Here is a 13,414-nt window from a genome sequence, read left to right as displayed (position 1 = left end):
TTTTATGATGACGTTCCTCCCTCCTTTCTAGCTTTAGGATACGTTTTAAGATCCTTCTGCGCTCTCTTGGATCAGTAAGCTCGTCCTTCGATGATGATGAACTTGTAGATGAACTGTATCTCCTTTTTTTTACTTTTTTCCATTTTTGACTCACAAAATTAAAGAACGATGTGGATTGTATGACGCAAAGAAAAGGAATGAAGTTGACTCACATCCCAAAGGGCGGCAGTGACGCGCGCGCCTCGGTTTTTAGTACTTTTAGCTTTTAAATTGTAGTAATTGTGTTGATCTTGAGGAGAAGGCTCGAAATACAATTAAATTTGTTTGGGCAATCATCAATTTTTATTGCATGATTGAATGTGATAATTAGGTGAAATCTCAATGTAACATTGATCCATTCAGTACACAAAAGTTGATTTGTTTGATCACATATATCTGCTGTGTGTATACTAAATGTTTATAAGTTTTGTTCATAACAAATTATATAAATTTTTTTAACAATTAACAAGATATTAGGCAACCTTTCTGGATATTTACTTTATTGAGTGTAGCTACTTCGTATTAAATCAAAGTATTTTTAGAAAATTTTAAAATTTTTTTAAATAAACAAACATACTTTAACAAACAAAATTATATTAAATTTTTAGTACCCTTTTAATTTCAGAAGGAAAATAAATATGTTTAGTAGCATCAGCGAAGCATTTTAGTTGGAAGTCCTCAAGAACAGCAATTATTTTGATAATTTTTATTTAAATTTTGTTTTTTTCATATTATTTAAAATCAGAAACACTTTGGAGTGGGCAAATAAGTATTTCCATTGCTTAAACAATTGTTATGATGTTTAAGTATAAAAAAATGTATACGATATTTATCAAAAACATTTAAAAAACAGATCTTTGTATTTTTTATTTATATTACAGTCATAAGCTAAAAATTAAATCAAAATACAGTAAAAATTTTTCGAAAAATTACTTATAATTTTTTATATAATAGTGCAGTGACATAAAATTAATATACATAAAACCATTAGAAATGCCTTTCTTTATTTATTTAGTATTTAAACAATTAATGGTCAGAAATTTAATATTCCATATCACTCATTACTGAAAATATAATGAAATTTAAATAAATAAAATTTTGTGAAGACTAATTTATCAGTTTTTTTAAAAATATTTTATTAAATGTAAATAATATAGTGCTTTACTCACATACACAAAAAATAGAAAATTTAATTTTCATTAATATTCTGCCTATCCGAGATACGATTAATCGTAGATGATTAATCGCAATGGATAATAACAATACCGCGCTTGTTTATTATGCGAGTTAAACGAATACATCACCTTTTCATATCTCGAAGAGATCGAAATTATTTATAATTATTTTAGAGTTTAGTAGTAACTATAACCCTTACGAAAAAATATCATAAGGGATTCAAAAGTATTCAGAGTCTCCGTCAAAAAATACATGGAAAATACAAATGTGAATAACAATTTTGTGAAATTTAAGCAAAATCAAATGTTTCATTTTATACCTTAAAAGATGAATATTGTTTAAACAATATAAACAATTGTTTCCTCTTCCAAAAGGTTTCTGATTTTAAATAATAAAAAAATTTTTTTAATTATTAAAATAAGAGCTTTTGTTGAGGATTTCCAAATTTTGTCTGTTTTATGTACTCATTGATTATACGAATTTGAAAATATGCAACAAACTAATTAGAAACTCGAATTCTTATTTTTAATCGCAACCAAATTCAATCATTCTTATTTAGAAATCTTTATGATTAAGTATTTCTACTGTTCAAGAAAAAATATGGTACGTGGGAGATGCAAGGTAAAAAGGTGTATCTGACGTTGGAGAAGTTAAAAGACCTATCTCGCGAGAGAGAATGAAAAAGGTGATAACTTAGGAAGGGCAGGGAAAAATGTGTAAACTGGGAAGGGTGAACGCAGAGTTGGTATCTGAGGAAGAGGAAGAAAAAAGCTGATGAAGGAGAAGAAAAAAGGTGGTGTCTGGTAAAGTAAAAAGGATGTATCTGAGAAATTGGGAAGTGAAAAGTGTATATTTGAGAACAAGGAGGAAAAAGGGTGATCTCTGGAGAGATGTTCGAAGGAAAAAGTAGGTATCTCAATTTGCAAGATAGAAAAAAGGCTTTATCTGGGAAGGGAGGGAGGAGAGACGGTATCCGGAGAAGGAGAAGTGAAAATGTGATGCTTGTCTACGGTGAAGGAAAACGGCAGTATCCAAGGAACGTGAAATGAAAAAGATAACATCTCATGTGCGGGGAGGGAGGTTGGTATCGGGAGAGGAGTATTTCAATTCCCAACACAGGAAAAAGGCCGTATGTGAAGAGAGGAAGGAAAAATGGTGTATCCGGAGAGGAGTTAGAAGAATAAAAGAAGTATTTCAATTCCTGTCACAGAGAAAAGGTAATATCTAGGGATGAGAAAGAAAAGATTAGTAAACTGAAAAGACGAAGGAAAAGGTGGTATTTAACAAAGAGAAGGTAAAAAGGTGATATCTCGGAAGGGGGAAGAAAAAAGGTGATATTTGTAAAAGGAGAACGGGAAAGGAAAAATCTAGGGTCTGGGAAGGGCGTAGAAGCAAGGTGGAATTTAAGGAAAGGGGAAACAAAGAAGGTGATATATAAAGAATAGTAAGAAAAAAGTTCATATCTGGGGAGACGTTGAAGGATAAAGAAGGTATCTCAAATCGCAACACAGTAAAATTGCTGTATGGGGGAAGAGGAAAGAAAAAAGACGGTATCTGGAAAACGAAAACGTTGATGTCTGGATAGGGGGAAGAAAAAAGGTGGTATCTAAGGAACGTGAAATGAAAAATATGATATCTTAGGTATTGAAAGGGAGTTTGGTATATAAAAAAGGTATATCAGTTCCCGATAGAGGAAGAAGGTCATATCTCGAGATAGGAAGGAAAACTGACTTATCTGAAGAGAAATTAGAAGAATAAAAGTAGTATTTCAATTTCTGTCTCCGGGAAAAGGTAATATCGGGAACGAGAAAGAAAAGAATGGTATCTGAAAAAATTGTAGAAAATGGTTCAATATAAGAAAGAGGAGGTACAAATGTGGTGTTTCGGAAGGGACAAGCAAAAAGGTGATGTTTTAACAATGGGAGGGAAGATAGTGATATTTGAGCAAAGGGGAGGGAAAGGAAAAGTGTAGTGTTTTGGAAGGGCGTAGCAGAGAGGTTTTTTTTAAGGAAGGGGGCAAAAAGGTGGCATGTTAAGAATGGGAAGAAAAAAGGTGATTTCTGGGGAGACGTTGAAGGATAAGGAAGTTATCCCAATTCGCAAATTAGGAAAAGCCTGTATCAGGGAAGGAAAAAAGGTGGTATCTGGAAAGAGAAAACGAAAACAGAGGCGTCTGTGTAGGGACAAGGAAAAAGGTGCTATCTGAGGAACGTGAAATCAAAACGATGATATTCGAGGAATGGGAGGAATGTTGGTATTTGAAGAAGGGCAGATTATTTCTCAACGCAAGAAAAAGACGATATCTGAGGAAGGGGAAGGGAAAGGCTGTTTCTCGGGCAGCGGAAAAAGAAGGTGATGTTGAAGGAAAAAAAAGGTAATATCCGTGGAGGGGGCAGGAAAAGATGGTATCTAGCGTGGAATAAGGAAGAAGGTAATATCTAGTAAACTGATAGGAGAAGCGTGATTTATCAGGGAGGGGGAAGAAAAAAGTTGGAATATAGGCAAGGAAGAAAAAAAAGGTGATATTAGGAGAATTTTTGAAGGAAAAGGTGGCATGTGGGAACGGGAAAGAAAAAATATGTTCTTTGGGAAGCGGAAGAAAAAAGTGACATCTGGCAAAAAGGAGGCAAGTAGAACATATCTGGGTAGGAGAAAGGAAAAGGTGGTATCTGATAAAGCATAAGGAAAAAGGTGGTATCTAAGGAAGCAAAAAGGAAAAGGGTGGTATCTTAGGAACATGAATGGTACAAGGTGGTATCTGGGGAGGTGGAATGAAAAGGTGATGAATCAAGAACAAATAGGTTTGAGATATAAATTTATTTAGGTCAATGATATGACATGACAGTGCTCAGCTTCATTTCGCATTCTGACTTGCTCGAATAACAAAGGCAATTCTAATGTTCCTACGCGATAGGTACACTCTTCCAAAGAGTTATTGATTAGTCTTTAAATCTAGTGATATTTTGCTCATTAATTCTAACTTGATCTCCTAGATTCTAATATCCAATCACCGTACGCCTTATGCTTTTTATAACTCTATAACAAACTTTAATTAAGAATATCACGCTAGCCTCTAAGTTGATTTCCGTAAGCTGCAGTCGTTAAGAAGTCACTAAAAACGCGTGAAGGATTATAAAATATTCAATCGCAGCTTCGAAAGATCTGAGCTTTAAAAATCGAGTCTTTCTTAAAAAATAATTTCAGAGATTTTTTTAAGTTTTAGTACATCCTTAACTTATTCGAGAACAATGATTCCATTTTTGCTCCTAAGATGTATTGATGAAGGTTTAATGACTCGAATCAATCGAGTCGTGAGCATTCTTAAATTACATATAAATTTTTTACAATATCGATAACAGCTCATATATAATATTCTCGCGGATATCTACACATAATTTTTGGAGAAGTCCGATACGATTATGTACATTATGAATTAAATTATTTTGAGAAAGTCGAATAAACGATCCTATATGTAAAGCTTTAGATGAACAAAAGACCATCATTGGGTCCATTTACACGATCCCCGTTTTATATTTATAAATAAAGAATTATAATTAAATGTATAAATTATAGGAGTTGCAAGTTCTAAAGATGATATATTATCAAATCTTATTAAAATAATCAGAGACGTGTATAAAAGAAAGAAAGCCGAGTGCTTTCTGGAATGGTTAATAGTGCGCTGCATTCAAAATTAATTAGGTTGTGTGATAAGTGGTAGCTTTTTCATCATTCATCATTAATCAGTAAATGAACGGGCATCGTGTAGTTTTTCGCAATGTTGATAAAATAACGCATTTGTGCGGAAGAAATTTTTCTGTTTGTTAAATATTTATTCTAAACACAATGTGTAAAGACCAATAGTTTATTTTCTTCCGCGCAGTTCATTCTAATAACCAAAATCTGCTCTCCCACGATACGAACTTAATCAAAAAAGTTCAGTATAGATAATTTTCCCTTGCTAGGTTTTTTTCGTCGAGCAGCAGAAGTTACACTCTAAATTTCAATCAGTCAATTTTGACTGATTCAAACTGAAGGTTTATATGCCTATCCAGCATTTAACACTTAACATAAGTGCAACATAGACTATGATACATTCAGAATTTAAAAGTTTAAAAAATGACTTATATGATGATTACAAGACCGGCAAGTATACAATTGTTCACTAATATAAAAAGCTTCTTGCTTGGTTGCCAACACCGAAGGAGATGGCTGGTAATGTAACATTTTTATTCCTCACACGGCTCATGGAATTTTTTCGGCTGTGAGGCCATGAACAATTATTTAAATACAGCTTTTGTCGAAATTTAAAAAATTGATTATTTAAAAAGAAAATATCGATTTCTGTATTCCATACCACCTTAAGTCGTATTTAGGCTGTGTACCAAGCCACTTCGTTTTTAGGCGGTGTCCACTGTACACCACCCAAACGCGACGTGGAGCAGTTTGTGATTGAGGCGTCGATATTAGACGATAGGAATGTCAACTTGAAATCCTTTTTAACCCCATTAGGCTAATAATAGTAAACTTATATAGTTCTAATTTTTTTGGCACAATAACGCAGAAATTGAATTCACTTAGAAATTATTTTAAAAATTATTATGCTTTTTAAAATGCACGCTGTCTCGGATTTCTAATTTCACAGCCTTCGATCAGCTTTTGAAGTCAACATTACTTAATCGTGTAACGTATAAAAAGAGACTAAGGCACTTACATCACTCGAAAGAATTATTTGATAACTCCATGTTAAAAGAAGAGATTTATTAATTCATACTTTCAGATTGAGTACACTGTTTAGAATTTGTATTGAATTCTTTTAAATCCCTTGTGTTCTTTTGAATTCCTTTCAATTGTTTGGAATGCTTTGGAATCTTTCAGATTATTTTTTTTCTTTGCTTTCTTGAAAACTCATAAATTCTTTCAATTTTTCTGCATTCCTAGAATTCTTTAAATATTCCTAATTTCGAGAATTAATTTAATATTCTGCATTTTTTGAGTTTTCTGAATTCCTTCAATTCCATAAATGTCTTGAATTCGTTAAATTTCCTCAAATCTCTCAAATTATCTGAATCTCTGAGCTCTACGGATTTCCTGAATTCTGTAAATTACTCCAATTTTTCTGAATTCCCTGAATTCTTTAAATATTTCTAATTTCTGATTCAGATACAATTAAACTAACTGGTGGAGAATTTAACTGATTGGTGGAAAATTAACTTTTTTTGAAATTGTTATATTCTGTTTAAAAATTCATGTTTCTAGTTGGCGAGTTTTTGCAATGATGAAAACTTATATTTTCTTATTGAAAATCCGACTTCTTTGTTTTAGAAATTTTCTGAATATTATGAAATTTTACGAATTCTGTGAAATTTGTCAATTCTCTGTAATTGTTAGAATCTCTGAAATTTATTAATTGAATTATTTGAATTCCTTCAATATCCTGAATTCCTTTATTTCCCTGGATTCCCTCAATTATTCGCTCAATTTTCTCCATTTCCTCAATTGTTCTGAATTCCTTGAGTTCTCTTCATCTTTTAAAATCATTGAAATATTTTAATTTCCTAATTTCCATAAATACGCTGAAAATTCTTAATTCCTTGAAACTCCTAAATTCTCGCATTTTTTAAGTATCTGAATTCTTTACATTTTTTTAATTTATACAATTCCTTTAAATAATTGACATAATTAAATTCCTTGAATATTGTGATTTTCCTAAATACTTAATTATCTGAAATTCAAGAAATCCTTGAAATACTTGCATTTTTGGAATACCCTGAAACCCTTGAATCTACGAAATTCTCAGAATTCCTCAGAATTCCTTAATTATGTAGAATTTCATGAATTATTGAAGCTTGATGCATCACTTCGGCCAAAAGAATTCTTTAAATTCTTTATAGTCTCGAAATATTCTAAATTTCATGAATTCTAAAGTCTGAATGCTCTTATTTCTGTAAATTCTCTTAATTCTGACTTTCTTAATTCTCTGATATTAGTGAATAATCTGAATTCTTTGCATTCTGTAACATTTTTGAATGTTCTGAATTCTGTGAATCCTCTTAATTCTGTAAATTCTTTAACTTTACATATTCTCTTAATTCAATCCATTAATTCTCTTAATTTTGCGAATTCTCGAAATTGTCTAAATTTTGAGATTATCTGATATCAGTAAATACTCTATATTTGATCAATTCTATAAATAATGTGAATTCTGTAAAACCTCTGAATTTTCTGATTTGTGTCAATTCCTTTAATTCTATGAATTCTGTGAATTCTCTGAATTTTGTGAATTCTTTCAACTCTTTTAATTTTGACAAATCTCTGAATTCTCTAAATTTTCTAAATTTTACGATTCTCTGATATCAGTGAATACTCTTAGCTCTGTGAATTCTCTTAACTTTGTGAATTCTCTTAATTCAATCAGTTTTCTGTACTTTATGAATTCTCGTAATTTCCTAAATTTTGCGATTCTCTGATAAACGTGAATACTCTAAATTCTGTAAAGTCTCTAATTTCTGCGAATTTTGTAAAAAAGTTGAATATTCTATAATATATGAATTCTCTTAATTTCCTAATTCCCTTCACTCTGTTAATCCTCCTAGTTCTGTTAATTCCTCTTAATTCTTTTATTTGGCTAATTCTTCGAATTCTCTGAATTCTCTAAATTTTGCGAATTCTGTGATATCAGTTAATACTCTACATTCTAAAAATTCTTGAAATTCTGTGAATTCTGGAAAATCTCTTAAATTTCTGAATTCTGTGAATTATGATGAAATCCCACGTATGGGATTCTAGAGAGTTCGATGTAATTCAAAATTATGATTGAAAATCGCACAATTAAGACAAATTTATGGAATTCAGATAATTTTAGAATTTTGAACAATTGAGAAGATTTCAAAAAGGTTAAAAGAATTTTAAGCAATCTGAAAGTATTGAAAGAAATTCAAATGAATTCAAGTGGCTTAAAAATAGTGCTAAATAATGTACTACACTGAAGTTTTTTTAACATAGAGCAACCGTATTATAACATACTACCAAAATCGACCCTTTTTTATAACCGCAGAATACTAGCTCCTCTTTTCAGCTTTCATCAAATTCATTGCAATTTATAAATTGCCGGAAGCATTCAATACCGCTCCACGTCGCATTTAGGCAGTGTACCAGGCCACGTGGTATTTAGGCAGTGTACAGCTCTTCGTCGCGTTTGGTCGCAGTGCAGCTTCAAGTCTTGTGTATAAACACATGACCTGGAACTGCAGAGGGGTCAAATGCAACGGAGTGTACACCGCCCAAATGCGACGTAGAGCCGTATATAATAAAGTTGTCAGGATTGAATACCAAGACTGAATAAATTTGCATCTAAAATTGAATTTCGACGGTTAAGTTGAAAAATGTAAATAACTGCTAGTTAAAATTCGAAAGACTGAAGGCCTCACAGCCGTGTGTACGACAATGAAAAACGACACGACACAGCCGCATGTCTTGCCAAAAAAATCTCGCGAGTCTATTTAAATGTAAGTGTACGAGTCGCGAAATTTGCATGGCAAAAGACTTTAATTGAAAAGCCTTTCTGTGAGGAGTGTGGGCGTCCAGCTTGGCCGCATCTTTCACATTTTCAACATTTTCTGATTTGGTCCAACCTGAAGGCCCACGCTGTGCTTATTTCAATTTATTTTAAGAGGATGGAGGGTGGAAGTTAGTTACTCGTCTCTCAATAATGTAATTTTTTCATTTCCTTCTCTTTTTTAACATTTTTATCTTATAATAAAACACGATATTTTATTTTAATTTAATTAAGTATGATCTATAAACATTAGGGCGGGTCGAAAATCGCAATTTTTTTAAATCGAGATGACACCTTCAGAAAAGTTCGAAAAAGTTGCATACAAAATTGTAAATCTTTTTGTTGTTGTTTTACTTCATTTTGTAACCAACCATTTAAAAAAAATTGATAAGAAAATTAAGAAAGAGATTGAATTTCTATAATATTTTCTTACGTTTTTTTCACTTAAGTAATACGAACAGGAATACGCGAAACTCAAAATTCGACCCAGTTTTTTATATTATTTCTTATTTTTTTTCAACATGGTTTGTTATAAAAAATAAGTGAAATCACAGAAAAGGGGTAATTTTCTAGTTCTACAATATATTTTTTTTTTTAATTCAACTTATTCATTGAAACTTTATCATTCCCTTTTCGCTAAAAATTAATTTTTCAACTCAAAATTGAAATATTTTATTTTTGGCAGAAAATTTATCATTATCAGAAAATAAAATTGATCTATTTATTTGAAAATTTGATTTGTAAAGAATTAATATGTTTGGGTTGAAAAATCAGCTGTTCGCTAAAAAGGTAACTATTCTATACAAAATTGAAAATTCGGGTAAAAAATTAACCTTTTCGTTGAAAATTCATCCCATTAGTAAAACTTTTAACTAATTTGTTCCAAATTCGTATTTTTCTGTTTAAAATTAATTTTCTTAACTAAAAATTGAAAATGTTTTACTTTAAGCTGCAAATTAATTTCCATAGTTAAAAATTAAACTATTTGGTTGGAAATTCATCCGTTTCTGAATTTTTCTATTCTGAATGAAGATTCAATTATTCGACACAAAATTAACTTTTTGCTCAAAATTTATAATCTTGGAAAGAAAATTAAACACGTTCGTACTTTGATCTTAAAATAGTTCTTTTTTTGCTTGAAGAATTGATATTTTACTTAAATATTCATCCAAGTGATTTAAAATTCAAAACATGGTGTGAGAATTCGTCTTCTTTTTGTTAAAAAATTATTAACTTTTAACATGAAAATCCAATTGTGCGAAAATGCGTCTTTTTGTGAGAAATCATTCTTTTCGACTTGAAATTTATTTTCTTGTTTAAAAAGCTGAAGTTTTATTCAAAAACTAATCAGATTCATTAAATATTTAAGAAATTTATAAAAAAAATCGTTTTTCATTGAAAATTAATTTTTTAACTGAAAATTTGAATGTCCTATTTTTGATTATAAATTTCCTTTTTTTGTTAAGAATGCAAATAGTTGTTTAAAAAATCTCAATTTTGTTAAACAATCGTTCATTTAAGTTAATAAAACAGCTATTTAGTATAAAATTAATTTTTTAAAGTAATATTTTTATTTCTAAAGAATTGCACTTTTAGCAGAAAAATTAATCTTACTTTTTGAAAATTACACTTATTTATTGGAATTCGGTTTATTTTTTATTGCGAATTAATCTTTTTTTTTTAATTAATTTTGTTTAAGTACTTGAGTATTTAATTTTTGATTAAAAATTAATTGTTTTTATATCAAATATTTGAGTTTTTTGTTCGTTGAGAATTTATCTTTTTTAATGGAAAATTCGTCTTTTGTTTAAATTAAAAATGAACTTTTCGAAAAAAGAGCTCAACTATTGCACTTTCAGTTGAAAATTTATCTGCATCAATTCAAAATTCGTACTTTTTTATGGAAAATTATTTTTCTTGATTTAAAATTAATTTTTCTCTTTATGGTATCTTCTTGGTATAAAAAATAACTATTTTCAACCGGCCTAATAAACAATACTTATTTATAATAAGTATTCAAATTTTGTAATATTAGCAGAAAAGGAATATTAAAACCTATTAGGGTGAAAATTTTACAGCCTTTCAGACGAGCAACATAAATCGGAAGTTCTCTATCAGAAGGTACTAATTATAATATTCATGCAATCGTGCAAAGTATTTACAAAATTTCAGAAGTCAAGTTTTTGAAATATTAGAGTTCCAAAATTTGCAGCATAAAAAATCCAAATATTTGTCGAGGATTAACGGTTGAATTATCATGCATACATTTTACTGAACATATTTTAAACATTGAAGTGCAAACGTTGAAATATTAACCTTTATGTGCACACCCGTGTATTTAGGTCCCCATCATGTTACACTTAGGAATATTTTTTCAAAAATAATTGAATTCAATCGCATTTAGGCGGTGTACAGCTCTAAGTCGCGTTTGGTCACTGCACAGCTCCAAGTCCTATAATCTTAAAAACTGGAGCTGTATAGTATTTAAATATTACGGGAACTGTACACCGCCTAAATTCACTTGTTTATTTTAATTAATAAATATTAGAAGTGAGTTCCAATGGCGCAAAAGAGAATAAGCAAAACAAAACACCAAGAAAATTAGACACCTTCGATCCATACCGTTCCAAGTTGCATTTAGGCGGTATACAACTCTTATTTATGTTTGAGCGCTGTATAGCTCTAGGTTCAATGATTATATGACTTGGAGCTGTAAAGCAACTAAACGCGACTTAGAGCTGTACACCGCCTGATCGCGACATGAAGCGGTATGGAATAGATGTGTAGAATTTTGTTGTTGTTTTATTTGATTCTATGTGTGTTGTTCTTTTGACACTGACTTTTAATATTTATTTATTAGAATGACCAACAAGGAAATAATTTTAATTGCATAATTATTTTTTTAAATTTCAAAATGGAAGTGCGCACTTTGGTAAACTTGAAGTTGTAATAACGTGAATGAAGTTGGGTGTGCACACAATGGTTAAGTAGAAACTTTTTTCGGCTATAATAAGTAACTGAAACAGAAAAATATAAAAACATCACAATCTATGAAATCAGCGTAAAATTTCCTCTTCTTCTTCTATAAAATGCATCGCCTAGAGAAATTTTCATTCTAGACACAAATTGATTTTCTATCTAAAACAATTTTCTATCTACATCATAGAATTCGTGAGCGTGTCACCAACATATTTATACAGAAAAATGATTCTTCGATTCAAAGAAATTTTCTTTGATTTAAATAAAAATGTATTCAAGTCAAAATTAAATATAAATATTGGCTCTGAGTCAAAGAAAAGTTTCTTGGTTAGATGGCCTTTAATTAAAATTGATTTTTTCATTATTAAGTCATGGGTAGTTGACTGAAAAAAATGGCGGTAAAGAAACCATTTCTTTGAATGAAGACAAATATTTTTCTGAGTTTGCGTTTCTAGTCTTCGCATGTCGCAAACAGAATCAGTTTCTGAAACGGTAATTTTGCTGGATTCTGAAATTAATTTGACCTTATAAACTGATCATTATTTTTGTTGAAGACACGCATCACGCATACCAAGTGCCATTGACGATCGCTAAAGCAAGGGCCTTGAATGTTACGTAGAAAATTGACTTTATTTTATAAATAATTCTATAATAATAAATAATTCTATCGCCTATAAATGATAAAAATTCCTAATTATATACCACAGGCTTCACGGACACTATTTTTTTTTAAAAAGTATAATATTATATTTTTGGCTAAGAGTTCATATTTTCTTACTAAAAATTAAATTATTTTATTGATGATTCGTATTTTTTCGTGAAATCTAACAGTTTTTTAAAATTTAAATTAAAAATCTTTTTTGGTTAAAATATTAAATAATGTTTTTATTATTTCTCATTTGATTGAAAATTTAACTATTTGCTTAAAAGTGGAACTGCTTTGTTAAAAGTTTAACTACTTTGTCAAAAATGCATTTTTTACTTAAATATTCATCATCTTAGTATAAAATTGATTTCTTTGGTTAACAATGTAACTAATTCTTGAAACTGACTTTCTTTTGCTAAAAAAAATGTTTAAAACTAAAAGTTAAACTATTTGTTTGAGAATTTAAATGTTTCTGTACAAAATTATTCTATTTTGTTGAAAATTTCTCGGCTTGTAAGAAAATTTCAAGTATTTGATTGCGAAATCAGTTTTTGGTTGAAAATTAATCTGATTAGTTGAAAATTCATCTGTTGGTGTTGCAAACTTATATATTTCTGCCGAAAATTTAAATATGTGGTTAAAAAATAAACTACTTACAAGAAATTGGAACATCTTTGTCAAAAATTAATTTTCGCTTTTTAATATTCAATATTTTAGTTGAAAATTCTTCTTTATGCTTAGAAGCATAACTTGTAGTAAAAATTCGTTTTTTTTTTGGTTAAAATAAATTTTTTTTAAATAAAAACTTAACTCTCTATTTAAAAATTCATGTAATCTGTTGAAAATTGATCTTTTTTGGTAGAAAATTAATACTTATGGTTAAAACTCATCTGTTTGGTTAAAAATTTAACTACTTTGTTAAAAATTCGATGATTTTTGTTTAATTTAAACTTCTTTGAGAGATAAAATAACAATCTTATTTATATAAACATCAATTATTACATTCTTTGTTGATAACT

This window comes from Belonocnema kinseyi, chromosome 2, assembly GCF_010883055.1.
Source record: "Belonocnema kinseyi isolate 2016_QV_RU_SX_M_011 chromosome 2, B_treatae_v1, whole genome shotgun sequence".
Taxonomy (NCBI): Eukaryota; Metazoa; Arthropoda; class Insecta; order Hymenoptera; family Cynipidae; genus Belonocnema; species Belonocnema kinseyi.
Note: the sequence above shows the minus strand (reverse complement) of the source record.